Below are 26,976 nucleotides of genomic sequence, written 5' to 3'. Positions count from 1 at the left end.
ACAACTCTCCTAACGCTTTAGAGGACATGAACTATATTCATGAACAGGTAAAAGCAAACAAGAATTTTCCCCATTAAAGGCAGGCAACCCTCTGCTCAAGGTGAATGTGTTTCATGGGAGAAGGAGAATTTGTCCCTCAAAACCAGCCCTGAAAGACATCACGACGAGCTATGATTTCATTCTTAAAGAAGGGCAAATGACCAAACAAGCCACTTGTCTGCTCTAGCAAGTATCCAGCGTTAGGGGAAGTGGGCTGTGCTGGGCAGCAGGGCAATAGGGCACTTGCCAGGGTTGGACACAGCACCTGACTCCAGCTGGGAGGCTGATGCTTTCTACAGAACACTGGTTTTAATTAATAAACTGGCAGAATTTGTGCAGGGAGCATGCACTGTCTGTAGAAAAGAGCTCCTGGCTCCCACTGAGCAGAGGCAGTGCTAACACATCTGCACCCAGCAATCAGTGTGCCACGGGAAATTTGCTTCTCACAGCAGGCTCGCTTTTCCTCTGACAGCCATGGAAGCTGTTTGGGATGAAAAAATAGCCGGAAGCAAGAACGGGAGGGAGAGGATGAGGTCAACTGATGGAGACATACAAGTTTTCGTATTAGAGGACATAAAAGTAGCTTCCTTGCAGGCAGCAGTGCTGAGAAGTGCCTGACATGAGTATTCCCAAGGAATTTCTGGTTGAGAGTCCCAGTTTCCCAGCTGTGCTTCAGCCAGTCATCCCAACTGGCACCTTGTGGTTGCAACCTGGGGCACAGCATGGAGACACGGCAACAAAGCAGAAGGGGACCACAAAGCAAATGCTTCTCTGGTCAGTTTCTTGCAGTTGTTTGTAGAAGGATGGTGTTGCTTATTGTGTACTCAAAAGTGTGCTACAGAGATCATCTGACCATGACCAGGGAGTGACTGTCACATCTTTCTCATTCAGCATAAAGTAGATATTAGTATTTGCTAGATGTTAAGGTATTGCCCTTACAAACCTTAAAGGTGTATTGAACTTGCTGAAGGGACAGGGTAGTGATGGCTACATGGCTTTCTTAGCGGCTTTGAATCATGCATTTAGTAGGAGGTGTCTATACAATATGATAAATCTGGGGTCATGACATTTGTCCAGCACAGGACATTAGGTCTGTGGAAGGGAGATACACCTGGGACATCTCTGCATGTCTTGGCTTTTCAGGCCACTAGCCTGAAATTGATTGTCCAAAAAGCTCTTGGGCAGCTGGAAGTTCCCAGGGGAGCTGGGAGTGAGATGCAATCGGCAGTGGGGCTGTGTGAGTCCTTCACCATGCCACCCCAGAGGAGCAGCTTGTAGCCCGGACTGCACTGCAGTGTAAAAAGGCCATGAGAATGGTTAGGGAGCCATGTCTCTGTATGTGTGAAGTGGTGAAACAACAATTGAAAAAGTGACTAAAGCCACAGGAATAAAAAAGCTGAATATGATGATATGAGAAGGTCTGGTTAGAGTGGGCTGTGTAAAGTGTTTTCAATGAACTGCTTTAACCAGGGAAGGGTTGTAGGCGAGGAAAAGCTTTGCTCTGTGTATTTCATCGGTTGAGAAAACAAATAGAGGTGAGGGAAAGGAATGCAGTGGAAACTAAACAGGGAGAATATTGTATTGCCTGCAACGATGAGTGGCATGGCCTCTTATAGCACACAGCCTGAGGTGCTGGCCACCAGCCTTGGAGAGGGGGCTGAGATGAGTTACCCTGCTAAAGAGATGAAGGAAAGAGAGTGTCACCGTCATGAGAGAGGCAAAGAGAAGGAAAGACTCAGTAAAATGAAATAGTGAGGAATTCAAAACCAACAGGAAAGTGAATGATTTCACACAACACGAGCCTGGTGGGTCACAAATATATACCCCTGCCCCTCAGCCTGGCTCCATGAGTGTGGGATAAAGCGAATCAGGAGCTGGACTGAGCACACTTTGTTTGCTCATATTTTGTGTTCATTAATTCACTCATTCATTCATGAGCTGCCTTAAGGTGTTGCTAGAGTTAAATCCTGACAGGGGCACACAAACAAACCCAGCAAGCAAGGCACTTCCTCGAAGGGCTGTGCAGGAAACCAGCCCCCAGGGAATGCCGAGGGGAACACAGCAACCAGGCCATAACTCACTCTGTTAGTAACTTTTTTGCCTCTATCTCGTGGAGAGTTTATTTTGGCAACTGTGGAGTGTGAGGAAAAAATGAATGATCCAGTTGTTAAGTGTTGCATATCTTTCCTGATTGGGAGAGAACCTGGATGGGATAGGACAGGCTTGTTTGCTGAGAGCAATGGGTGGAGTCCGCAGATGGAAGGACAAGACTTTCCAGCTAAAACCAAGAAAAAATTTCTTGGATGCCCAGTCTAGCTTGACAGCAGACAGAAAACTGCAGACTGGTATTTGTAAATGGAATTAATCTTGGTGGAAGTTTAGGGTAGGGCTTGACAGTGAATGCAGAGCTATATTCAGTTCCAGAAGGGACAGAGTTTTTTCTACAGTGTAATAACCTACATATGTCAGAAATATTGCTGTAAGATCCTTTGGGAGACAAGTCACGTGTTTTTTTGCAAGGCAGCAAGGTAAGGCAATTTAGGGTTGTGTGTTGGTTGACAACTATCTAGTCACCTACCCATCAGGTGGGAAAACTTGCAGAACCTGGTACAGGTCCCACAATCCTCAGGTGCTCACAGGGGATAAACATCAAGCTCAAAGAGAAGTGCAACATCAAAATAATCCTTCTCTTGCCACTCTCTATTGATGTGCAAAGAATGAGCATCTTACAAAGGTCTTTTGAAGAACTAATCCAAACTAAAGTTACATACAGCATTTTGTTGTAAAAGCTTGTGGGAGTGCTGTGTAAGCAGCATTATCTGTACTTCTGGTTTTGTGTCCCTTTATGTGGCAAAGGAGTTGAGAGGGTGTCTCTGTATCAGCTTCCCTTGCTTGGGCAGCAGTAGCAAAGACAATGTAGCAGGAAGCATCTGACAGCCTCGGTGCATTCGTGTCCCTTGAGCAGGCAGGCTAGGCCAGAACATCCCTTGGTGCAGGGACCAGATTGCGAGAAAACCCTGGCTTGTTTCTTCAACTTGGATATGCATCTCCATACAGCAGCTACAGGACCTGCTTGTCTGCAAATGTGTGCTCCTGCTCTACAACAGCAGATTAACTTACACATTTTTCAGTCATCTGAACAGCAGGTACTATTGAGGTCCCTGAGGCCAATTAACCTCAAGGTTAATCAATAGGATTAAGAGGTGGTAGATAGTACAGCACACTGTGGCCAGTCTGTCTGTGCTGTAAGTGGTTGCACGCTGGAACCTTTGCTCCCCAAAGCTTGTCTTGAAACCAAACATGAGCTGGAGTCTCTGCAGTTAAGACAACTGGTGAACGTGGGCTTCAGCCTGTGCTTGGCATCCAGCTGAAACAGACAAGGGACATGACTGAAGGTACAGTGAAGCTAATGAAAATATAGATACCACTGATACTAGTGTCCCCAGAAAAGACCCGTGGGGCAGGCCATCAAAGGAGAAGTTGGTTTAAGCAACTGTCTCCTCATTCATCTTGGATCAAACTCCACCATTCTGGGCCTAAGGTCAGAAGCTGAAATTCATCAAACGTACTAGATATCACATGGCAGTTAGAGGCACCACTTTACCTTAAGCTTTGGTCAGTGTGGAGAGCAGTTCCCGTGATCATCTTGTTGGTTTAACTGTCTCAAGCCCTCTTGCTTACATTGCCCTACAGCCCTTCAAACCCTCAGTCTTGTAAGGCACATCGATATGGAGTCAATAACCTCTGCAGACCAAATCCTTTCAGCGAAACCTGAATACTTTTTAGTTACAATCCTCTATTTAACTGGGTTATTTTCCTCTACAGACAATCAGAAAATTTGTCCCCTTAGAGGAGATTCTGGCTGAGCTCATAAGTAATTTTAATTCTCATGACTGTAGAATAATCTTTTGTTTTGGCAGCTGCCGTGTCCAGCCTTTTTAATTTATTTCTTGGTGAGATTTGAAGCGCTCGGATTAAGCTCCAAGAAGTGGTGACCATAGCAAACATGAGAGAAGAACAAAACTCTTCCTTCCTCTTTCCCTTCCCTGCCTCTCGGAGGCTGGGTGTTGCACTGAGGTTTGGTGCTGCGGAAACACCTCCTGCCTCCATGCAGATGTTCAAGCGATAAACCTTTCCTATCTCTTGTCCATGCACCATCTGAGGATGGATGAAGATCTCCAGTAGGGTCAAATGTATCTGCATTTTAGTCGTGCGAGCTTCTTACTGATTTTAGAGGGTTGTGGTAGGATGAATAGCACAGGCATGCAGCAGAGGAATAGACTACGAGAGGAATATAAACCACAAGAGTTTGGTGGGTTTGTTCCGTTTCTCTTTCTGTGAAACATCTGTTTCTTTTCAATAGCAGTAACAGGCTAGATGTTGCCCTGCTCTGTTATTGCAGTTCCTATTTGTATTATTCTAAAGGCTAACTGTCAATGGCCACATCTCTCCTGATCACTGTGCAAATTGCTGCTATCTGGCACTGACACAGGCAGCAAAACTGTTCCCATCTGACTGGCAGATCTCCTTGATGTCTGTAGCTCACAAAGCAGTTCTGAAAGCTGCTGTCCCCTGGGAATGCCCACGTGCTGGGATTTATGAGGCTGCCTTGAGTAAAGGCCTAGAAATGTTGCCGTTGAGAAGAAAGTCTTTGTGCTACTATGTGTGTGTTATAGTCAAGCTGTTTTTTCAACAAGACAAATTCTGCAAACTTCTCCTTGTAATTTCTTTCCCCAGTTGACTATGCTATTTTGGGAGGAACTTGAATTTTTCCTTTTCTTGGCAACACTATCGTGATACCAATGTTGTAAACAAAGGCTTTGGTTGAGAGTCATGAGGATTACTGACATTATTCCAGTGGTGGACAATGAACGGTTAAATATACTTAATTGGCTTGTATGTTTTCTATCAGAATAACATGTTGAGTGCCAAATAACTAATACTCCATGGACTACTACAATTGCATACCAAAGCTACAAGAATGCCTCTGATAAGCTTTATCTTGGTCAGTGTTTATGCAAAGAAAGCCACTTCAAATGAATTATTGCAAGTTTCCTCCTTCCCCGAGTAAATTACTACATTCATTGCAAATTACATCCCAGCAAATTTTGAATGATTTGTGTTCCTGTGAAAAGGTTTTTCCTCTGTACACTCCGTGTACTTCCTATTATTCCATGTCCAGAGGATTTCTTTCCAGTGACTGGGCTCCCTCTGAACGTATTGGTGGCCTATGCCGAAAACTGATCATAGTAAATACTCAGACTGTTTCAGCTGTGGCTCTGTGTGTGTATTAATCCTGAGATTGGCTGAACATTAATAAAGATGAAATAGGGATGGTTTGTTTTCCTGTGACTCCATCTGTTCCATGGACATTTCCATGTCTAGTAGATTTTACCCTGGTTGAGTATTTTATTGAAGTAAGGACTGATGAATGTGCTCTTTTTTAGAAGAATCTGCCAAAATAATAGATCATTGCACACACCCACGTATGAAAAAAAACCCTGTGTTGTAAATAGCACCTGTGATTATCATAAACAAAAACATTTTACAAATGTAATTAATTTGTTGCTATTAAATGCTGTCATAATAATGTATGTTTCTATTCCTGATTTTTGCTGATTATTGTGAGCACCACAATATTTTGGCTTTGTGCAGTACAAGGAAATAGTAAAATGGAAAGCTGTACGGTTTTTAAAAGCTGTCATGAAAATACTTCCATTAGTGGGTAGCCAAATAAAAAGATATTTAGTAAACATGAAAACAGGCATATAAGGGCATGCCTGCATGGATGGATGCAAACAGATGTGAGCTCCTCTCTTGCTCTCCAAGCCAACTGGGCACAAGCCAGCTTCATCCAGAAGCCATGAAGCCATGCTCATGCAGTGCTGGGCTTAAATCTTACACCCTGTTTGTTAGGAGCATTCCTTATTCCCCTCAAGTAGCCAGATAGCTCATGCGAGCACAGCGCTATGCTGAAGCCAGCTTGAGTCAAGCTGGCATGGAAGGCAGACAGAGGAGCCCGAGTGTGTCTGCGCCCATCTGTGTAGACATGCCCTAAGCCAGGCTGGGTGAAATCTGGAACCTCAATGAAAAATGCTGTTAATTAATTCAATAGCCCAAAATTTTGCCTGCTGTCAGCATGAATCTGTATTGGACAAGAAGAATGTTTTTCCACTTCCTGAGCAGACAAAATAATGGAGTTTGTATCTTTGAAGTTGGAGATGACAAAATTGACTTAGATTACTTCTGTTTGAAAACGCCTTTCTTTGTGTTTTCATCTCAGGTTGGGTGCTCATGTAGTTCCCATCCCTGCAGTGCCTGGACACCGTGTGGTCTTTGATGTACAACTCTAACAACACCCTCGTGACAAGGGAATATGCTGTTTTCCCCATTGGGTTGATGGGGAACAAAGGCCCAGAGGAACAGAGGGAGCTTTCCCAGGGCTACGTTCTTCCTCGTGCAGTGGCATCCTGAACCAGCTCCTCCAAGGAGTCATGAAGTATCCCAAGCCTCCTTCAGAACTTCCCTTTGGTGTTTTTTTCATACAGAAAAGTTGGTGCCTTTGCTTTTCTAAACTCTAACAAGTGTAACAAGTCACCTGGTGGCCTGGCGGCAGGAGGGAAGTAATGGGCAGGTCACTCTGGTCCGTGGCCACTAAGAGACATGTGTGGCCAATACTTGGTCTCATGTCCTGGCCTCTGACCATCCAGACAATTTCAGTGTTAGCTATTGCCTTGGCACAGATATGGCCTGCATCAACTCACATTCTCTGAGATGGTGTCCTGGTACCATCTGGGGAAACACATAAGCACAAGGCTGTTCCCAAAGCTTGTCCTCTTGGGATGGGAAGAACATGCACTCGGCAAGCCTCTCCTGTGTGCCCAGGGCTGCTTAACGGCCCCTCACCCTGTTTTATCTGGCCTTTTAGGCATCACGTCACTTCATTTGCAAAATGCCCCCATGGACTTCCTGGGGAAATGGGGACGCTGCCTGTCCTCACCCTCAGTTGGGACAGGATGGAGGGGGGCAGAACACCACACCGTGGGAAAACATCTGAATTACAAGCCCCTTTGGGGGTGAGTGACTTCATGCTGATGACCTGCAAGAAGCAAAGCAGGCTGAATTAGTGCAATAAATTGTTAATTAGAAGGAGATTGCATTAATGTTACAAAAATATTTCTGTGCTGTTTTTCCACTGGTACTGTCATGGAAGCTGAACTATCTAGCCATGCATCCTAGACAGGATTATGCCTTTACTCATCTGATTATGGGTGTTTGACTTAGTAAAGCCTTTGGGCTGGCACAGCTTTCGCGTCAGTACACAGTGGGAAGAGCTGGGATGTGATGTGAAACAGCAGGGGCTCAGACATTTGAGGACCATGCAGTTGGCAAGCAGGGCACAGGCATTCATCTCATCCCAGGCAGTGCAAACGGGTGGCCAGTGCTTTGCAGGTGCAGAAGGGAGGTGTGTTTTTAGGGCACTTCTTGATTCCCAAGGTAGGCAGATGTGCTTTGAAGCAGCTGAGGTTTTTGAGCTGTTCTCATGGCTCCTCCACTTGCCTAAGGACAGGGAATGGGGCTGGGCTTCAAACGATGAGTTGAATCCTGCCCTCTTTGAAGTTGTTGGCAGAAATTCCTGGTACCAGTTATGAGGTCTGTGTGCCTGAAGGAGCTACAGCAGAGCAAAGCACCTTGTCTCTGGCTGGCCAGTTTAACTGGAGACCCTGGCACCACTTGGTCCAGCGGGACCCTATGGGCACACAAGCTACGTTGGTCAGGCTGAGGTGCAGAGTGCTTCATGTACCTGTGCCCAGAGACATCATTAAAGCACCCTGTTAGTATTTATTACAACCCAAACCTATTTCCTTCCTCCTTTGAGAGCCCATACTTAACTGCTATGAACGGCCCTGAGTCCCGGGGTGTACAGGCAGAGTTTAATGGTCTCCAGGCAGGGTTTGCAGTGTTGAAAATTAGATAAACAAAATAGCTCATAGAAACAAAGCCAATTTGATCTGGAAGCTGTGGAAGAGAGAGAAACGACGTTATCAGCCTCTTGGCATGGGGATGTTTGCGTGTGTGTTTGCTTGGCTGTGTTTCTGATGCCTTGAGCTTCTACACATGGTGCCTGGCACAGCTGCAGTGGTAAAACGCAAGAGTGAGAGGAGCTCATGTGACTGGTGGTGGTTGGCCTTGACTTTTCATATAGGTAATGTGGCCCTGTATTCTTGACCTGCTCCTGTAGGCTTGTCATGTTCTTCAGTTCGCATGATCTGGCACAAAGCTATAGGTGTTAATACACCAAACCATTCTATGGCATGCAGTGGGCTGCAGCCATGCAAGAGACAGGACTGTGGAGCATCACAGCTCTGGATGTATTGCACTGGCCCAAACATATGAAAATTATTATAAAAATTCACTTTACCGTGTAGTCACTGTTGACACCAATCAAGCACCCCAGATGTTGAGCTTGTCCTCTGGCCGTCCCCATGCTCTTTAACACCAAGGGCACCAACAGAGTCCAGAAAACCAGAATTGGATGCTGCTGAAATTTGCTTTTATGTCTTAGGGCTGCAGTGGCATAAGATGTGTTGGGTCACTGCTGCCCAGCATTTGCTTCAACAGCAGCTGTGTGCAGTGCAGCTCCCAAGGAGGATCTGCTTTGTCAGCTGCATGGATGGTCCCAGCTGGGTTGAAAGGGAACACCATGGCTCCACTATGTGTCCACTCCTTAATTTGTTTCCCATTATGCAAAATACCAGACATGTGTGATGCCATCTTACATTTAGATCAATAGAGTAGATATTTGCAGGACTGCAAAATCTCTGAGGCAGATCAACCAGTCATTTGCCCTCTGTTTATTTGACTGCTGTTGTTCTCTGTAGTCTATTCCTCCCCCTGCCAAGACAGTTTTGCTATCAAAGTCCTGCAGCTGACATATTTCTAATCATCCCTTTATTGCAGTCTATCTTCTGTAAACAATTAATGAACCCTCTTTGGGAGTTGGAGTTATTGTGCTAACTTCCTAATTACTTAGCTTTTTTTGGCTCTTTTATTGCTTGGCAAGAAAGATTTAGTGGCCAGAAGACATTAATACAGTTACTTTCCAAGTTCCTGGGCTTTGGTTAATCACTCCAGCTGAAACCTGTTGATATTGGATGATTTCTGGAACTTTACTGTGTGAGTCTTTATAGTACATTTAACAAAAGAGCAATAAATGAGCTAGGTGGCAGGCATATTTCTGTGACGGAAATTGCTTTCCCCTTTGGGACAGGATCCAAAGACCACTGGACTGAGATTCTTTCCACCAGCTCAGTGGGTGTTTTCTCTGATGGCTGATGGGGGGTATCAGGAGGACTGTCACCCAGTCACTTACAGCTGGGATTCCTTTGCTCTCATTGCACCTTGTTTGTACGATGGTCCTAGGCAGGAGCTGTTGATGAAAAGCCTGTGTTGCTGAGCCTACATCCTCCTCTTGGGGATCTGGAGGTATCTAATCAATGTGAGGCGTGCTTAGTAATTCTGCTTAAGAAAGCCTTTTCCCTGAGGAACCTCACTATTTATGTTGTTGTTCTAGACTAACTTGTACAAAGCAAAATGATTTTTAATGTATTTTTCCTCCTGATGCAATGGTGATTATGAATTACAGCTTACACATTAGCTAGATTTGCTGCATGAGATTACTCAAGGAATCTCAAAATCATCTTTGATTGAGCTCAGATATATCCACCATAACAAACTGACTCAGACTAGCCTGTTTTGACTGTGAATGCTGGCCCATTCCTTTTATCTCCTCGAGTTGTGCCATCATTATATCTACATGCTGAAAGCTTGCTTTGTTAAGTTGGTGAAAACTAGTTACTCATCAGACTTGGAAGGGGTCTGCTGTCCTGTCCTGGCAGGCTGCTGCTCCCGACTAGTCCAGGGCACCATGTTCATCTGAACTCTGAGGAAAAGGAATTCCTCCCACCATTTTTCAGGCATTTCAATGTCAGCATTACATAATTCATGTACTGTTCAAGCCATGTTAGCATTGCTTTTTCTTGATTACTCCATACAATAGCGCTATGTCAGCGTATTAGTTGTTTTATTCTTCCAAGAGCTTGGCTCGATCCTTTACATATGCTAGTGCTCTCATCCGGCCAGTGTTATAGGTCACTGCGTGAATAACCTTTACGCAGGGAAACTGAGCTTTCATGCTCTGTGCCAGGCACTGTACAGGATAGTATTAATGAATTTCAAGAGGGGAAGGGCTGAGGAAATGCTGAGGTTTGGTGCCTGGATTACCCATGGCAGGGAGGTTGGAATGACATAGTCTTTAGGGTCCCTTCCAGCCCAAACCATTCTCTGCTTCTCTGATTCATCCCGCCTTGTTTCAGCACCAGAGGATGTGCCTTGCCTTAGGACTCTGGTGACCAGGGATCCTTCTTCCTTCAGTGGGAAGAGACAGACCCCTCTAGAGGGAAATTTGCATTTTCAGTGGTTGTGTTGACTTTCTGGAGAAGCCCAGCTCTGGCTGCTGACCACAGGGGAAGCTTGATGGGACCCATACCACCCTCACGACCTCAGAGAAGTGTCTGCCATTGCCTTTGGATGTTACTTCTACATGAGCAAGAGGTACCTGTTATGACTGGAGGCCCAAAGCTTGAATGTGGTCTGGTACCCGGGAAGGGTTAATCATGTCTCTCAGTGGAAGAACTGGAGAAAGCAGTAATGCTGTGCTTCCCCCATTTCTCCCCAGGCCCAGGCCAGTAATTATTCATCTGGGATATGGGAGACTCTGATGAATTATTTTCCTCTGCTTGATGAGACTTGAACTTGCTTTCCCCAAAGAAATGTCCAAATGCAGCTCTCAAAGCCTCTCCCAGGCTCTAAAACTTTTAAAGATGTTCCCATTTGTATAAAATAATTAAATTGCCACTGAAACAGTCCAGGTCTCTCCACTTCCCAGCTTAAAGCCCTAATAACAGGGTGTAATGATTCAGGAAACCTGCCCACACAATTTGTGGCTTCTGTTTGAAGGTCTGAGATCTCAAAGCTTACCTCCATCAAGAAACCCTCTCTGGCTGGGTTAACAACTCCCACCAGGGTCTTTCCATCAAACAACCGGGTGCCTTAAGCGGAGATGATCCTCTTCAAATGCAAGCATCATGGACAGCACTTTAGGTCCTGTGGAGAAGTACTGTGTTTAGGGAAATCACCTGGCCTGTGGGGGGGACAGCAGGCAGCTCTCTGTACTGGATGGCACTCATCTGAGGGGAAAGCTGAAAAAAGGGCTGATGTGGAGAGCAGGCTTTTCCCCAGCTCAGGCTCATGGAAAACTACCTGGCTCAGGAGTCTCACCAGGGCAAAAGGACCTCACCAGGAGGGTGAACTTTACGTGCTCCAGTTCAGTTTTGATTTTCGAGCCTGCATACAGTGAAGCCATGAGTTTTCCAGGCTCTCTGTACCATAGATTTGCTGCTGGGGACAGCTTGGTGGGCCATGAAGACTTAGGCCCCTTCTGTAGCAAGTATATTTCACTCCAAATGAAATTTTTCCCATTAGCAATGATATAAATAAACAGTAAAAAATTTTCATGCAGTCAGTAAGAAGCACTGTATTTCATCGGCATTTGAACAGGGATTCATTAATGTTCTAGTTTTATTTTAACACGTTTTTCTAAGCATTAAAAAAATCTATTTGCTTTGCAGTAAAATATTTTATTTTCTGGTTGGGGGGTTCTATTTTAAACACATACATTGTGTGTGAGTTTATATATTTTTATATACATATGTATATGTATATACATAAAATATGTGTAAGTGTGTGTGTGTATTTTATATAATATAGGCCTGTGTGTGTCTATATTATATTTGGCCAGTATCCACTCTGGCCTCACTGCCCTGAGCTTAGAAACTAAACAGTTGCAGGCTTGGCTGGTGCTGGGATGGGGGACCACCTGGGAACCTGGGTGCTGTGGGGACTGGCCAAGGAGTCGTGGTTAGACACGTGGTGAATTTTAGACCGCAAAAATTGCATGAGTGGAAAGACTTCATTTGGCACCATTGCAGCTGTTGAGCTGATGGATGGGAGTTAGGAAAAAAAAAATTGCAAAAAAAAAAATCCCTCCTCCTCACAGTTGGGTGTGGTGCCTTAGATGTCTGAACAGCAGAGCCTCCCTACCCTCCGGAGCTTACACTCTGAGGCCTTGAACCTGAAAAAACAAAAACAAATATGCTTGATGGTATGCGTGTGAGAACTTGCATAACTGTTTGCAGGTCTGTAGCCCAGAGGGGAGCTCTGCGCAGGGAGCTGGAGCAAAGCTCGGGCTGGGCATTGGGGGAGGCTCTGGTGCGAAGTGGTGTCACCTTGAGCTGTCCCCACCACCCTTTGTCTGCCTGGCTCAAGCATGGTGAGGATGCCACCAGTGCTACCAGTGGGGAGGAATGATGTGGCCTTGAAGCTCTTCTTTTTTTAAGTACTGAAGCTGGTTTCACTGTTTTATATTTATGTGCATATATGAGTGCCTCTAAAGAGCAGTGTGCCCATGTTTCCTGCCACCTCATCCCCGCTCAGGTACCAGGGTGGAGCACACAGTACTGGTGAGAGCATCGTCCCAGGAGGTTCAGCTGAAGTTTGAACCGAGGGTTTTGCTTTGGTTCACATCACTCCTGGAACCCTTTTTCTTGGCCTTCCCTGTGAGTAGGAGTGTGAATGCACTTACAGAAGCCCAGGGGACCACAGTATGTGGCTGTGGGACAGCCTGTGAAGATGCTTGTCCTGACTGGGCTTTGGGATGCTGCTCATCACCCTGTCACTTCTGCAGTCAGTGGGGTGTGTTCTTGGGGATGCTTTACGGAGCCAGGATGCATCTGCTATATCTTTGTGAAACCTTTTCACAACCTGCTGCCAATACTCTGACAAGGATGATTTCATACTATACAACTCACTAGTTATTTATAGCAGGGCCTGGCCCTGGTGCTGTCTGGCGGGTTTCAGGCCCCCCCCCCCCCCCCCCCGGTGCATCGCCTACAAAGGCCCCAGGACAAAAGCAGAGATATGAATAAGGGCCAAGGATCATTACCTTGGGCAACAAAAGCTGTCCCAGAGAACAAAAATAGCACAGAAAGAGCCCACAAAGGGCGGAAAATCCTTCCTTCCTGCCAGCTCGTCTCCAGGCCTTGCCTCCAGCGCAGGGGAGTGCAAGGGCAGGCGATACCCTCGGAGAAGGAGCTGCAACAAAGAGCGCATCAGCACGTCCCCAGCCCCGGGCTACCTTTGCAGCCCTACCATGCCCTTCCCTGAATGCCGCCCCATTGTGCGGGGATACAATGGCGGAGAACCCCACAGTGACACTGAATGAGTTACAATGCCAACATCTGTGTGACAGTTTCTTTGCCGGGTGATGGAGAAGAGGCAATAAATTCCTGATAGGCTGACTTGGGAGAGCAGTCACCCATGGCAGGGCTGGGGCACGCAGGGATGGAGTCGCCTATTTAACGCTGCCGCATGTGTCCCCAGCTCCCCGCCTGCGCCTGGAAACGGGGGGTCAAATGCTGCAGCCCCCCTCTGACAAGGCGCTGACGAAAGTCAACAGAGAATTAGGGACAGGCAGCAGCCACCGAGCCATTTAGCTCATCTTCTTGTTGCCGTCTGCTCTTTGTTCAGCTTAATGTGAATTGACCCGGCGATTGTTGGACTGTCTAATTCTTCATGCCAGAGCCTACATGCCTGCTTTGGGGTTTTTTTGTGTTTTTATTTTAATGAAATTACTTTCTCCAGCTGCCTCCTCTCCTCTAAAGGGGTGAAGCAGCCTGCAGGGGTGATAGGAAGTAATGACAATTTTAAGTTTGAGGAATGTGGGTCGAAATAAAATTGAATACAACTCATGTCTGGCCAGTACAGCTATTTGAGCTCCCCTCTGCTTGCTCACTTGGACATGAAGCAACAAGGAATGGATATTTTCTGTTTAAAACACAGCTACTCCTGACCTTAAAACTGCATATTTCTCTTAATACAGCCTTGCTCTTTATCTCATGCAGGTTGTGTGGTATCACCTGGTGACTCCTGCAGCAGGGCCACCCCACCTGGCCGAGATACAGCAGCTCTTTAATAAGAATGCTATAATAATAAAATTTTCAACTTTGGGCTGAGATTGTGTTTTCTTTCCCTGCCAAGTGTCCGTCTACTCATTATCAAAGATGAGTTGCCTACTAAAAATAAGCCCCTGCATTTACATTTACGCTTCCCGAGGATCTTTTAAGAACCCAGAAGTGTTGATTAACAATCCTGTCACTGATTAATTATCAGAGTTTTAAGAGACCATGTCTATCTGTATGGCAGTACAATCCCACGTATGTTTAAACATTCTTTCTGCTGCATTATACATCATCCTCTTGGGACTACTCCCCATCTGACTTGGGAAGCGTTACAACTTTCAGCTCTTGTTTTTTACAAAGACCAACCTCCCTTTTAATGGTTGAACCTGTATAAACTTGTGGGTGAGCTAAAGCAAGTTTCCCTTCTGAATTCAAATGTCAGTATTTAGTGATGTACAAAATTGGTTTTGGCGAAGTTCCTCTCCAGTCAACACACTATCTCAAGTTAATTATTATAATTTGACCTAAAACTGTTACATGTTCTGGAAACTCTCTGAGATTGAAGGGAAATCCTTTGAGTTCTTAATCCCTTAGCGTGCCATCTAAAACCAACTAAAAGCTGATGCATTGATCTGTCTTTTGATCTTTTCTCCCTGAGACTATAATAAAACTGCTGATCCATGATACCCTCAATTTGTCAGCAAAAACACTGCATATTTATTTATTTATTTATTGTTATAGGGATCCTTAATTTGACTTGGTCCCCCTAAACCTCTTATCTCCTAGTAAAGGTGCAGAAAGAATTGCGAAGATCAAAAAATAAAAATCACTTCTAAAAAGCATTAATTGATGGAGTTACAGCCAGTAGGACCAGAAGGGCCCATTAGCTCATCTAGTCCCAACCCCTATAAAATACAGAGGTCACAGAACTTCACCCGTTCACTTTTGTATTAAGCTCAATACTTTGTGTTGCACTGAATTGTATCATTCAGGGAAGTATGCAGTCTTAATGTTAACATGTTAAGAGAGAGATAATCCCCCTGGGTAAAAGGCTGAGCCTGCACAGCAACTAGAGTTGAAATAAAAATAACCCCTCCACTCCCTTCTATTAACGTAGGATTTTATCTAAAATATATTTTGTCTGCTTTCATCCAGTGTCCATAAAAACTTCTGAGATGTGACTTTTTAAATTTCATTTGACAAATTACTCCATTATTAAAGGAACTCTGGAAACAGCAAATTATATTCAACCTAACTGTACTATATTTAATTCCATTTCCTTAAAATGGCCATACCTGTTATTATTCTCATTTTATTGCACAAGTGCTTATATTTGCCAGTCAGGAACCGTGGTCCTCTACACTGTATAATGCAAAGGAAAAAGACGACCTTTGCTTTAAACAACTCATGCTCCATCGTTTTTCTCATTCAACCCCTCTAAGTTTCTTTTGCCTTGTTGGTGACTAGATCCTCAGTCTGCCTGCTTTGGCTCCATCACGTAGACACTGAAGAAGACCAAGCCATACAGCCCACAGTGTCTGAAGGGCTTGCTCATTTACACCCTAGGTGGTATAACTTGTTCAGTTATGTCCTATGAGGATCATCCTGCACTTGGGATAACTGTGAGCGGTAGCAGGGTTTGCCCCTTCTCATGTCCCAAAGTGGTGGACAAGCTGCTCTTTGCCTTGATACACAGCCACGGGCACAACACACTGGCTTTGTCTTGCCTCTTCCACATATCTAAATCTGTTCCTAGACAGCTCGGAAGAAATGTTCGTCTCAGGGGAGCAAGTTCCTTTTATCTGTTTGAGTCATTGGACTTCTGGGGGACCAATGTGATGTCCTGGATGGGATTTGGTGTTTGGCCTGACTGACATAGCTTCCCACCATGAACCCGCCATGCATTGTGGTGCGAAGCTCCCCCTTGGTATGGTGCATTTAGGCTAAAACCCCCTTGGAAACAGGGGTTGTCTCCTACTGAGAACATACTTAGCATGTTTCAGGCTGCCTGGACATGCTGAACTAATGCAGGAGCTCAGAGTGTCTGGTCACACTCAAAGCACTGCAAAAAGAGCTGAGCTCAGAAAGCTTGGCAGGGTTACAGTATGGGTCTTCTGTCATCATGGATGTATTGATGGGTTGGTGTCCATCCTCAGGCTCAGATCTTTCTCCTGTAAGGACGTGCATGTATGCTTGGGTCCATGCCTCACTTGCATTGCCGTATTATTTCACCTGGGCTCAGGCTGATGGCATGCTTGACCCTGCTACGCCTTTTCTCCAAAACTGCTGAGAACTTTTCTTATGTGGGAAGAAAGCAATTTTTGTCCAGGGTTAACCATAAACTTTTTTCTCCTCTCCTTCATAGCATCAATAATGGCCTGTCCAGAGCTCTCAGGGAATTCCATTGCCAGCAGTAGGCTATGGACAGAGAAAATCCAGCGTGTCCAGCCTGGCCCTGCTCTGCTGGTCCCCATGGACAACCTGTCCTGCCTCTGTGGTGACACTGTTGGCACTGCACGGCTGTTTGTGGGAGCCCTGTGTGGTGCCAGAAGAAGGGTTTTCCTTGGAAGTGGTTTCATTTGTGTCTAAAAACTACTTTTTGCTCCTAAAAGACATGGAAATCAGAACTGCTGGAAAGGGTTAAACCCTCCAGTACAGTCACTGCCTGCTCTTAGAAAACTGCTTCTCCGTGCACCACTTTCACAAAGTATTTCAGGGGATTTGGGTGTCTGAGGCATTTGAAGCACCTGAGTCATTCAATTAAAATCACTGGAGGTAAAAAATTGAGGCTGTCTGGTATTTCCCAAAGGGCTGATTTTTAAATTATTTTGATCTCCCCTTTTCCCAGGGCTGAGTGCTGCAGCCAGATGGCTAAAGGCAGCTCTTCCTTTTCTGCTGTCATTTTTGACCGTCACGTAGCACTTCTTGGTTGCAGAGGTCTCGACTCCCATACTGGAGGTTTCTCCCTTTGGCTTTCTTTGGGACAGTGGTCAAGGCAGGCTCATGGGAGAAATGTCTTTGAGTCCCCTCACCCTGAGGAAGGAGCTGAATCTAATTTTGCTGTTTCTTGGCCAGATGCTGTGGCTGCCATGGTGCTGAGAGCTTCTACCTCCCTCTTGGGATGTGTTTTCGGTGAAGGTGCCAGTGACTGCTGTGCATCATGCTGGTACACCATGTTCAATTGGCCCTGACATTATGTGATGGTGGAAGTCCCTGTTCAGGGGACTTGTGTGTCCCGGGTGGATTTGGGCAGGAAATTGATTATTATTTTTTTCTTGTTTTATCCATGGAGGAGGTATCGCTGGTCATGCACAGTAACAGAACTTGGATCTCTCACTTAAATGTGATGAAAATGTAGTTGTTTTCAGCAACTAGTTTTTCATCAAATGGGAAACTAAAAATGTGATGTACCTTCAGACTCACTGTGCTGTTAATCCAATATTGTGGCAACACAATTACAGCTGCCCCAGCATGGGGCTGGCACAGCAGGATCCAGATACCTGTGGCAGAGAGTGTGGAGAGGAGGGTTAGGAGACCTGGCAGGGCTGTGCAGCAAGGCAGGGATGGCTGCAGTGCTTTCACTTGACAAAGTGGGAGCTAATGTACAGACCTGGAGGAACAAGGCTGGAGTGAAAGCTGCAGTGATGGTAATTAGTGTTGATGTTAATAGTCAGAGGACCATCAGGATTAATATTCTCATAGTTCTGCTCACCCTGTACATGGGTTAAATATTTCTTCCTGCCACCTGTAGGTTAGGATACAGCTCTAGAAATCTGTCCTGGATACTGAGGCATTAACATTGGCTTTTTATTATTTGTAACTCCATTCAGACCTCATGAATATGGTTAGCAATCCTTTAGAGCCACTCAAGCGGACACTCTATGTGTCGTGCGGGGTTTGTTGGGATGGGAGTGGAACCATGGTGTGCCTGGGAAACAGAATAGAAATCTAAGAATCTCAGTTCACATTGTCTTTGCTGATATCCCTATGGTTTGGTTTTATACCTATTTGTTTGTGCCAAAGAGAGGGATGCCTCCAATTACACAAAATCTGATTGCAAGCAGAAGGTTGGGAGCTGGCATTAAATTTGGCTACTCAGGCATGTTTGCACAGAGGGAGTGTGGATCCAAGGTACGAGAGCTGTTCCTGTCTTGGAATAGGAGGCCTCACTGTCACGAAAATAAATATCTTTGTGTTCTTCAGGGATCAGATTAACTAGTCCCTCGTTCCACATTAAACTGAATTTGTACATTCCCCCAGTCTTTTTATTGTGCCTCTTTGGGACTGTATCAGCAGCTGCTTGGGTAAATGCCAAGTGAGTGGGACTGTGCAACCACTTTGCACAGAGAAAAACAAGCTAAGTGAACCTGTGCTTGGAGATTTGCTGTGGATATTGATGGAGGGACATGAAGATGCCTACTCTGGGGTTTGCTCTGGGTATGCAGGATCCAAAATACCAGCTCAGATGCCAAAGCAGCCATAGAAGCAGGGACTAGTACAAGAAGATCTTGAGCTCTTGGGAGGTGACCCCTTTCCCCTCTGTCTCTGTCCATCTGGGTTTGGCTCCCGTAGTGGTCTTACTGCTGCTGAACCCATTCTAGCTCCTGCGATAGCATCAGCCTCAGGAATCCTAATGAAGAAAAGACTCCATGTGGCCACAGCTGCCTCAAACACAATCCTCCAACTTTCCTTGGAGCAGGTGTAAAATGATGTCAATTGCTGTCTCCTTTCCTAAGCCCCTTGACTTTAGAATGTTCCCATTAGAGGACAGTTATTTTCTCTCCCCTACCCAAAGTATTGCAGCACTGGGCTGCCCCTAGAGCAAGCTGCAACTCCCTGTCCTCTCTAGTTCAAGCTGTTCTGCTCCAAGGCTTGTCCAGGCTTGGCACAAAGATGCTAACACACTCATACTGATACATTTCCAAATGAACAATGACATATTTTCAACTAAGCAGCTTTATCTTTTCCTGCTAACACCTGCTAAAAAGCAGCTCCTTCTGTCCACACTGGGATTTGAAAACTTGCTTGTTCAAATATTTTAGCTGACACGTTTCAGAAATGCTCTTTTAGCTGCCACCAGGATAAACAGGACATGGAGAGAATGTTCCTTCCCCACCTGTGAATTTGAGGCTAATGACAAAGCCTGGCTGATTTGAATGGTGCAGGATCAGGTTCAAAATGAGTGAAAAGCCCTCTTTGCTTTCACTCAGCATCCATGTTGGGGTGGGAGAGGAAAGCTTCACAGGCCAGGCTGTTAGCTGCAAACACCGACCTACTGCCATTTAACACCTCTTTTTCAGCTGAGCTTCCAAGTCAGAACAATTTGTCCTGACACCTACCATTCCTCTTCCACTCTTTTCTGATGTTGTCTTCAGCTTTGACTCATTTCTCATTGCCCATCTAAAAGTATCTAAACTTAATCAGAAAGATGACTAATTCTTTATTTTCAAAGGAACTGGCATCAGGTACCTCTGGCAAGATGAACAGCCTCCCAAGCCAGTTGGATTGAGCTCCTTCCTCCCCCTTCATGAGTCAGGTCAGGTCAGGATTACCTGAGGTCTCATCCTGAAAATCCTCCAACCTCATCCACACATGGAACTACTTGTATAAGTCAAGGAAGAGCTGTGTGAGTGAAGATTACAGGGCTGGGCTCACAAGTTTCAGGCCTCTTGGGGAAGGAATCATCATTCACTGTTTTCTTTACTAGTTACACAGAGACAAACCAGCAGAATAGCTCTGCTAATGAGGGGGGCAAGTTAAAGCTCAATCATGATGTCCTGTCTGGGCCAAATCCTGCCTGCAGTGAGCTCACTTGCAGCTCCTCAATCCCAGGGTGCTCATGTTGAACGTACCACGTCCTCTATTGGGTATAAGGAACAACCCCATGTGTAGGGGGTGGGCAGAATCCTGCCATTAGTTAGTGAATTAAAAACAAGATACTGCTCCTCCTGATGCATAAGGAGTGTAAGATATAAAGCTGGATGGACCCTGGGTCCAAAACTGTAGGCAGGGCTATGGCAAGGTTTATTTCAGGGCAAAATCTGGTAGAACCTAGTTAAACCACCCTTCATGTGACGGCACCTCCCAAGCCTTGTGCAGTCGCCCATATTGAGCAACACCACCTCTTACCTTCTTCCCTTTCACACCGTGCCCCAACCCTCACCTGCCTAGGCCTTGCTTTGCCAGCCTGGAGTTGTGTGGCACCTTGCTTTGGTGAGAGTTTTGCTGAAGATGGTGGACTGTGCCAGGAGGAGATCCTAGACCATGGGAAATCCATGGGGGTTTTCACAGGTCTCAAAGAAGGTGATGGAAAGATGGATTGGATGGTGGGGCCAGGTGAGGTTAGCTAGCATGTTGGTTATCATTGGAAAAAGACAAGAAACCTGGTGAACATACTTTCCTTAAGGCCACCACTAGGGTCTTATATCCATGTGTTCAGTGGTGGCAAAAAAGCCTTCACTGTGTGTAATCTAGAAAGAGGACTTTGCTTCCCCAATACATTTTCTTGAAGTTACCAGTGTTCAGTAGTGTTAGTAGGGAAAGGAATGAGGAGAAAACCTCTATTTATGACTGCAGTGGGATCTAACTTGCATTAGCTGGGCTTGTTGGTCTAAGATGGGTTTTCTAAGGCCAGACATTGTCCCCTGCAGCTATTGATGTAAGCGAATAATTCTGTTTGGCACAGCTTTTATAGCTTCAAAGCTCATTTTCATTTTTTATAGGAACGGGACAGAATTTTTTGAGAATGGTGTCCTAAAATGGAATCTCTTAACATTACTGGTTTTGGGTCAAAAATGTTGCTTAAAAAACCCTCACACCATATCATGACACCTCTCTCAGCTAGAGACTCCTCAGACTTGCAGAAAATCTTCCCCAAATACATTGTCAAGCCCAAATGTCTACCCAGGATGGCTATGCTTTGATGTGGTGACACATTTTGACAAACTGGAGATTTTCAGTGTTTTTCCTTTGCTGCCTTGAAGCCCATCTGTACACAACATTTGAAATCTCACTTCACAAACCTCTGTTTCTAATGAATTTATCCATGGGTCAGTGCTCCCAGTAAAGATCCTTGCACACACCCCCTCACTGGTTTCACTAATTCCCTCACTGAGAAACTGAACCTCTTCTAAACATACCTGTAAGGCTGTAAATCCACTATCAGTCATTAAAAGCGGATCTACTTGCAGAATATACTCATTTTCCAAGCAGATAAACCTTTGGGGGCTGATTGTGCTCTAACCAATGGAGCTAAGCCAGTTTGCTCCAGTTGGCCTCTTCTTTAAAATAAAGTGATGAAAATGGGTCACACAAATGGTAATTGCCTGATGATTTTCATTGCCCTGAGCTGACTGGTTTTTCAGTGTGTTTTATGATCAAAGTGTGGTGTGGATGGCAATGGTCTGCTGTGTCTCAGGTACATTCCTCTTCCAGTTCTTGCATTTGGCTGGTTTGTTACAGATGCGTCTTTGACTATTCACACCTCATTTCAGATGTGGATGTAACTAGCAGTTTTTATTTGATGTGAAAAAGAGAAGTAATCACAGTGCTTGGAAGCAAAAGGCTCTGTTTGTTTTCTGATGCACACAGGGATTCCTGTTTTGCCGCTATGATGTACATATTTCATAGTGTTGCAGACAGCTTCTGTCAATTAACGTGAATTATGGCTCCAGAAGCATTCATTTACCATAAACCTGCAGTACATTAACTCCTGAGTTTCAGCCCCTGCCAGTGGCAAATTCATTGCAATGCAAACAGAAGTGATTTTGAAACTTGTGACTAGAGACATTTCTCTTGAGGGACTGCTAGTTTGGATGCTGGGGGGGAACTGTCTTGGTGTAGCTCATGACTCTGTTGGGGACACTTTGCATATCAAATTCAGGCTCCTGCTGGAGTGTGGGGCTTCTTGCCTCCCACTCTGTCCCCAGCTAGAGAAGGAAAACCCTTGCGCCTGGTGTGGCGATAGTGGCGCAGGATGGTAAACCTGGCCTGTACATTCTTATGAAGAACAGCCGAAGGGTGAGGAGAGCCCCTCCTGGCACAACCCAGGATTCCCTGCTAGGGAGACTCAAGAGCCCATCCAAAGAAAACCCAAGAGCTCCCCTAGGACAACCCCCTAGCTCACTCCTTCCTTCCACCTCTGCCCCAGGCTATGTGGTCTTGTGGCCCCTCCTGAGCTCTGGGGCTCACCAGCCCCCTCTCTGAGCTGTTCACCATTAGTCCAGCTGCCCCTTTCTTTAAGACAGGGGTCCTCAAACTACGGCCCGCAGGCCGGATATGGCCCCCCAGGGTCCTCAATCCGGCCCCTGGTATTTACAGAACCCCCTGCCGGGGGTTGGGGGGGGGGGGAAACCAAGCAGCTGCAGATGACATCCTGCCACTGCATCCGCGCGCCGGCCCCCTGGTTAAAAAGTTTGAGGACCCCTGCTTTAAGAGGTAGATTAGTATTCTGGTGGTCAGGCATGTTGAATAGGCTCATGGAAGAGTCTGTCAGGGAATAGAGCAAGGGTGTGTGACTAGGAGATGGGAGATGGCATGGGGGGTTGATGGAACGCCCCAGGGTTTCAAAAATCATGAGTTAAATTTGCTGCTTCTTCTGGCATTGCAACCTGGGAACTCGGGTTTCTTGAGAACTCTGTAGACCTCCTGGTAACGTTTCATACCTGTCATGGGGGAAAAGACTTACAGGTGTAAACAAGAGTTTATCTTAGAGAGCAAAGGGAGATGGTTGCCTGCAGGGTCTGTATCCATGCAGATAACCCACCAGGGCTTGTCTTTTAATAGCAAGGAATGCAGGGTTTACATATTTTTATAGGCAGAAAGAGTTCACAAAGATTTGTAAAGGACTTTCCCTTTGGGTCTACAGATGGGATGCTGGTCTGTGACAGCATAACCTATGTGTGTAGGTATTTAGGCAGCGTGCTCAGGCACTCCACTGCAGAGAGCAGATTTTGGGTGGGGGTCCTGAAGTGGTGCTCAGCTGAGTTCCCATCTCTACTCTGCTACAGTCATTTTAGAGTCTTTGGTCCTTTACCTAGTCTAGCCTGTGTTTTAATTAGCCATCTTTAAAATGAAGGCAAGAGAAAGCACTAAGCCAGGCGTATCGATGCAGTGTGCAGATCTTCTGCTGAGGTGCTCCATAAAAGCACCTAGGCTGGCAGATAAGGCAAACATTGAAATGCTGGTTAGAAATCTCCCCTGACCACAAGGGAAAGGTAACTTCTGCTGCATGGACTGTTCAGGCTGTTGGCCCAGGCTCTTTGCAACACCAGCTCTCTGGTTTTTCTCAAGCTAGGCCAGGTCTTTGATGCTCATGTCTGCTTCCATGATAGAGTTTTCCTAGGCAGCTGGGTAGGATTCAGTCAGCCAGAGTAGCCATACCAGCTGCTCTGTTCTACTATGAACCAGAAAAACTGGCTAAGCTGCTAAAGGAAAGAGTTCCCATGGACTGGGCAATCCTCTGGTGGGGCAGAGGCAGGGCAGGCCAATTCCTGCTGCCAGCATGTGGACTGGATTACAGCTGGGGAAAGTGCCAGTGGTGCCTGTCTCTTGATGCGTGATAAGTGAGCTTGTACAGATGAAGTTCAGATGATGACAGCAGCCTTCAGAGACCTTTGACAGTGACCTGTGCATTGGCTGAGTTGGCTTTAGTCTGTAGCTCGTCAAGTGAAGACCAAATGGTTGCAATGCTCACCAGTAGGTTTTCCAGTGCTGCTCTAATGTGGCTGTGCTGATTGACCTATGCTGATCTTTCCCATAGATGAAGAATAGTTTCTTTGCTACAATAATGCACTGCTGTGATTTTTTACATCTCTGTACATCTCCTGAATGGGTTACAGGGTGTGGGTGTGTGTTTTTGACCTAACAGACACTTTTCACTCTGTGTGTATAAGGCATAAGGAGCAGTTTGAGGAAACATCTTACAGGCACAGCAAGGCTTGTTAGCTCCTTCAGCCCAAGAAACTATTCCTGAGTATGTAAGACATTCAACTAGAGCATCACACCTCATCCACTACCTGCTTGCACAGGTAGAGTACCTGTAACAAGCAGAGAGGGAGCATGTGCTTTTGAAGAGGATAATGTGAGACAACATTTGCAACAGAAACCTTCACAACATCAGTGTTGAGGAAGCATGACCACAGTGGAAGCAGCAGAGTTTTATGGGGGCTGGGGTGCAGACAGTGCCCCCAGGTTGGGGGAAGTGTGCAGGGAGGGGGAGTGTGCTTGTGAGCATGGCTGCGGCAAGTGCAGCGACACAGACTGATCTGGTGTCCAGTAAGCCTCCTGTAGTGGGTCTGCATTGCTAATGCAGCTGGAAACCAACTTCCAGGAGCTGCCAAGACAGACTGGAGCTCACAGCAATGCCCAATTCTGTATTTCGAACTTTGCTGGGAGCGTGTAGAGCTCCTGTTGGTGCCGGTGGCATGGTGCTCTAGGGCTTGTTCCTGTAAGCTGCCATTGCGTAGGACTGGCCCTGCTACGAGAGGCTCCTACTGGGGTGGGTGTTGACCCATCCCATGTATATAATCTCAGAAAGGTTTTCATTTACTCAGTGACCACCGAAACTGTTTTCTTTGCTATGGCTTGTCTGTTGTGGGAGACTGCCTCATGTTGGAAATTATATTATCTGACATGCCTTAACTAGCATCATGCTAAATACTGCTTTGCCCAGCTGCCCTTGCTGCTGCCAAAGGCGAAGTAATATTGAATATTGTGGTGGTGTTGATCTAATCATGCTAACGAATATATTTTCTAAGACGAACTTTTCCACTGTAGACATAATCTGTAGTTCCAGACAAGTAAAAAGTACATAACTGATTCATCTCTAGTTGGTGTCTCATTATGGTTGTAATTACCAGCTGCTTTTACAGAGGTCTATTAAAAAGGACAGCATTCACCCATTTATCTCCACAGCATTGTTAGTGGGAACAGTGAGGGAACTTAGAGAAAAACTTACTGCTCCCTCAATTCTCTTCCAGCATCAGAGCAGGTGGGACGCAGGCATTAAGAAGGCAGTGAGCGCCATTGCAGGCACAAAGTAAGGAGCTCAGAAGTGTGCTCGTGGCCGCTCATTCCTTCGTTTTGCTGGCCTGACCTTGTGCAATGCATACACTTCTAAGGCACTTGGTAAATCTTCTAGCTTGAGTCAGGAAAGTGGGTTTTGAAGATTGTGTCACCAGATTAACCAAGGCCAACACATGCACAAGGGCCCCTACAGGCATCTACAGCCTGTACGTGGATGACAGTTATCAGCCGGTCATTCCAGTTCATGGCTGAAATTCCAGCATTACCACTCTCATACCGGGGAAGCCAGAGCAAGCCATGCATAACCATCCATTTAATCTTACAAAGGAATTAAGCAATTTATGGAGGTTATTAAACACAGCAGAGACGGAGCTGGAACTGGATTCAAACAACTCAGTAACATTTGTTCTGTCTTAAATTTCTCCTGCAAGCCAAAATCAGCACATCGCTTCCTGTGGGAACCACTTCTGAGAGTCACAGGGGAAAAGCGTGCCTGATAAGACGCATGGCTCTGGGGGTGATTTAACAGGGCTTCCCTGCATGCGGAGTTGTTTCAGGGCAATCCTTTGCAAAAGGCTTTTCACAAGGTAGCCGGGAATTTGAGGGAGAAATGCCCTTGCTCATCTTCTGGCAGCCACCTGGAGCGTTTTAGGATCTGCAGATGATGAAACAGTGAGCGAGGCAGTCCGGCAAGATCTGAGGTACTGACATCACTTATGCATGGATGTACTAATTGGTAGGAGACTAGAGGCAAATTTAAATAAAAACACACTGCACAATTATGAGATATTAAATCAAGTTGGATTAATTGAAACTGCAGGAGCGGAGGGAAGAAGTGCACTACTGCAATTTGCACAGGTTTTACAGAAACTTTGTCCACCAGACCTCCCTGACACAGAGCATCCAACCAGGTGCAACTCTCAAGTAACCAGCTGGCTTGACAGTAGCTCCTACAGGTGACTCCTTTTGCTTAACACTTGGACCAGTTGGGTAACTCTGCAAAGGACTAACTAAAGTGGTTTGCAGAGTTGTAACTGGAGGGGTCCGGAGCTCAGAGCTGGGCCTTTTGAGTCCTGGAGGGCTTAACGTTCATTGCCTGACTTCTTTGGTGCCACCTACAGCCTGTTTTTCCACTTCAGCCCCTGCCAGAGCAGCCACTAGAGGACAGGGGTTGGGTGTCATGCGTTCGTGCACTGCCCAATGCCATGAAATCTCAGTCTTGTGGTACTTAAATGAAATAGGCTAAAACCCAAGAAGCCCAGGAAAGGCTTTCTGCCCATGTCTGCTCAGAGTCTGTTGTTTGCATCCTCATGAGAAAAACACACAGAAACTGCAAACTCAAGATTAAGCTCAAAAGAAGAGCGCCGGGTCATCTGAGAGAAGTTGTTTTAGCAACAAATCCAGTGCAACTAGCCATGAAATACTGAAGTATTACTCAGTTGCTTTCATATGGCTGAAGATCAAGTGTGAAGCACAGGTGTGACTGAATACCACTTCTCACAGAGGTTTTAGTGGCCAGCCACCACCACACACCTAAAAGGCTGTTTTACTCCAAGCGATGCCAGTGTCAGTGAGGGAAAGGGGGGAAGGGCAGTCAGAACTGAACCATTAGCTAGTTTTGCAAAACATACAGTTATTTTCGTGTCTGAAAATCATCTTTAAAATTTTTCTTTTTTATATGCTATCTTAAATACAAGTGAAAAGCAGAATTGGCAGCTGTCATCTTTGCTTCCTTTCTTTGAAACCTTAGATGATGGAGTCATGATATTAAATGATGTTTAGATTTTATAGTAGTGAAGAAAAGCTGTAAATGGTCCTTGGAAAGTACCTTCCA

This window comes from Falco peregrinus, chromosome 2 (assembly GCF_023634155.1).
Source record: "Falco peregrinus isolate bFalPer1 chromosome 2, bFalPer1.pri, whole genome shotgun sequence".
Taxonomy (NCBI): domain Eukaryota; kingdom Metazoa; phylum Chordata; class Aves; order Falconiformes; family Falconidae; genus Falco; species Falco peregrinus.
This window is presented reverse-complemented; position numbering follows the sequence as displayed.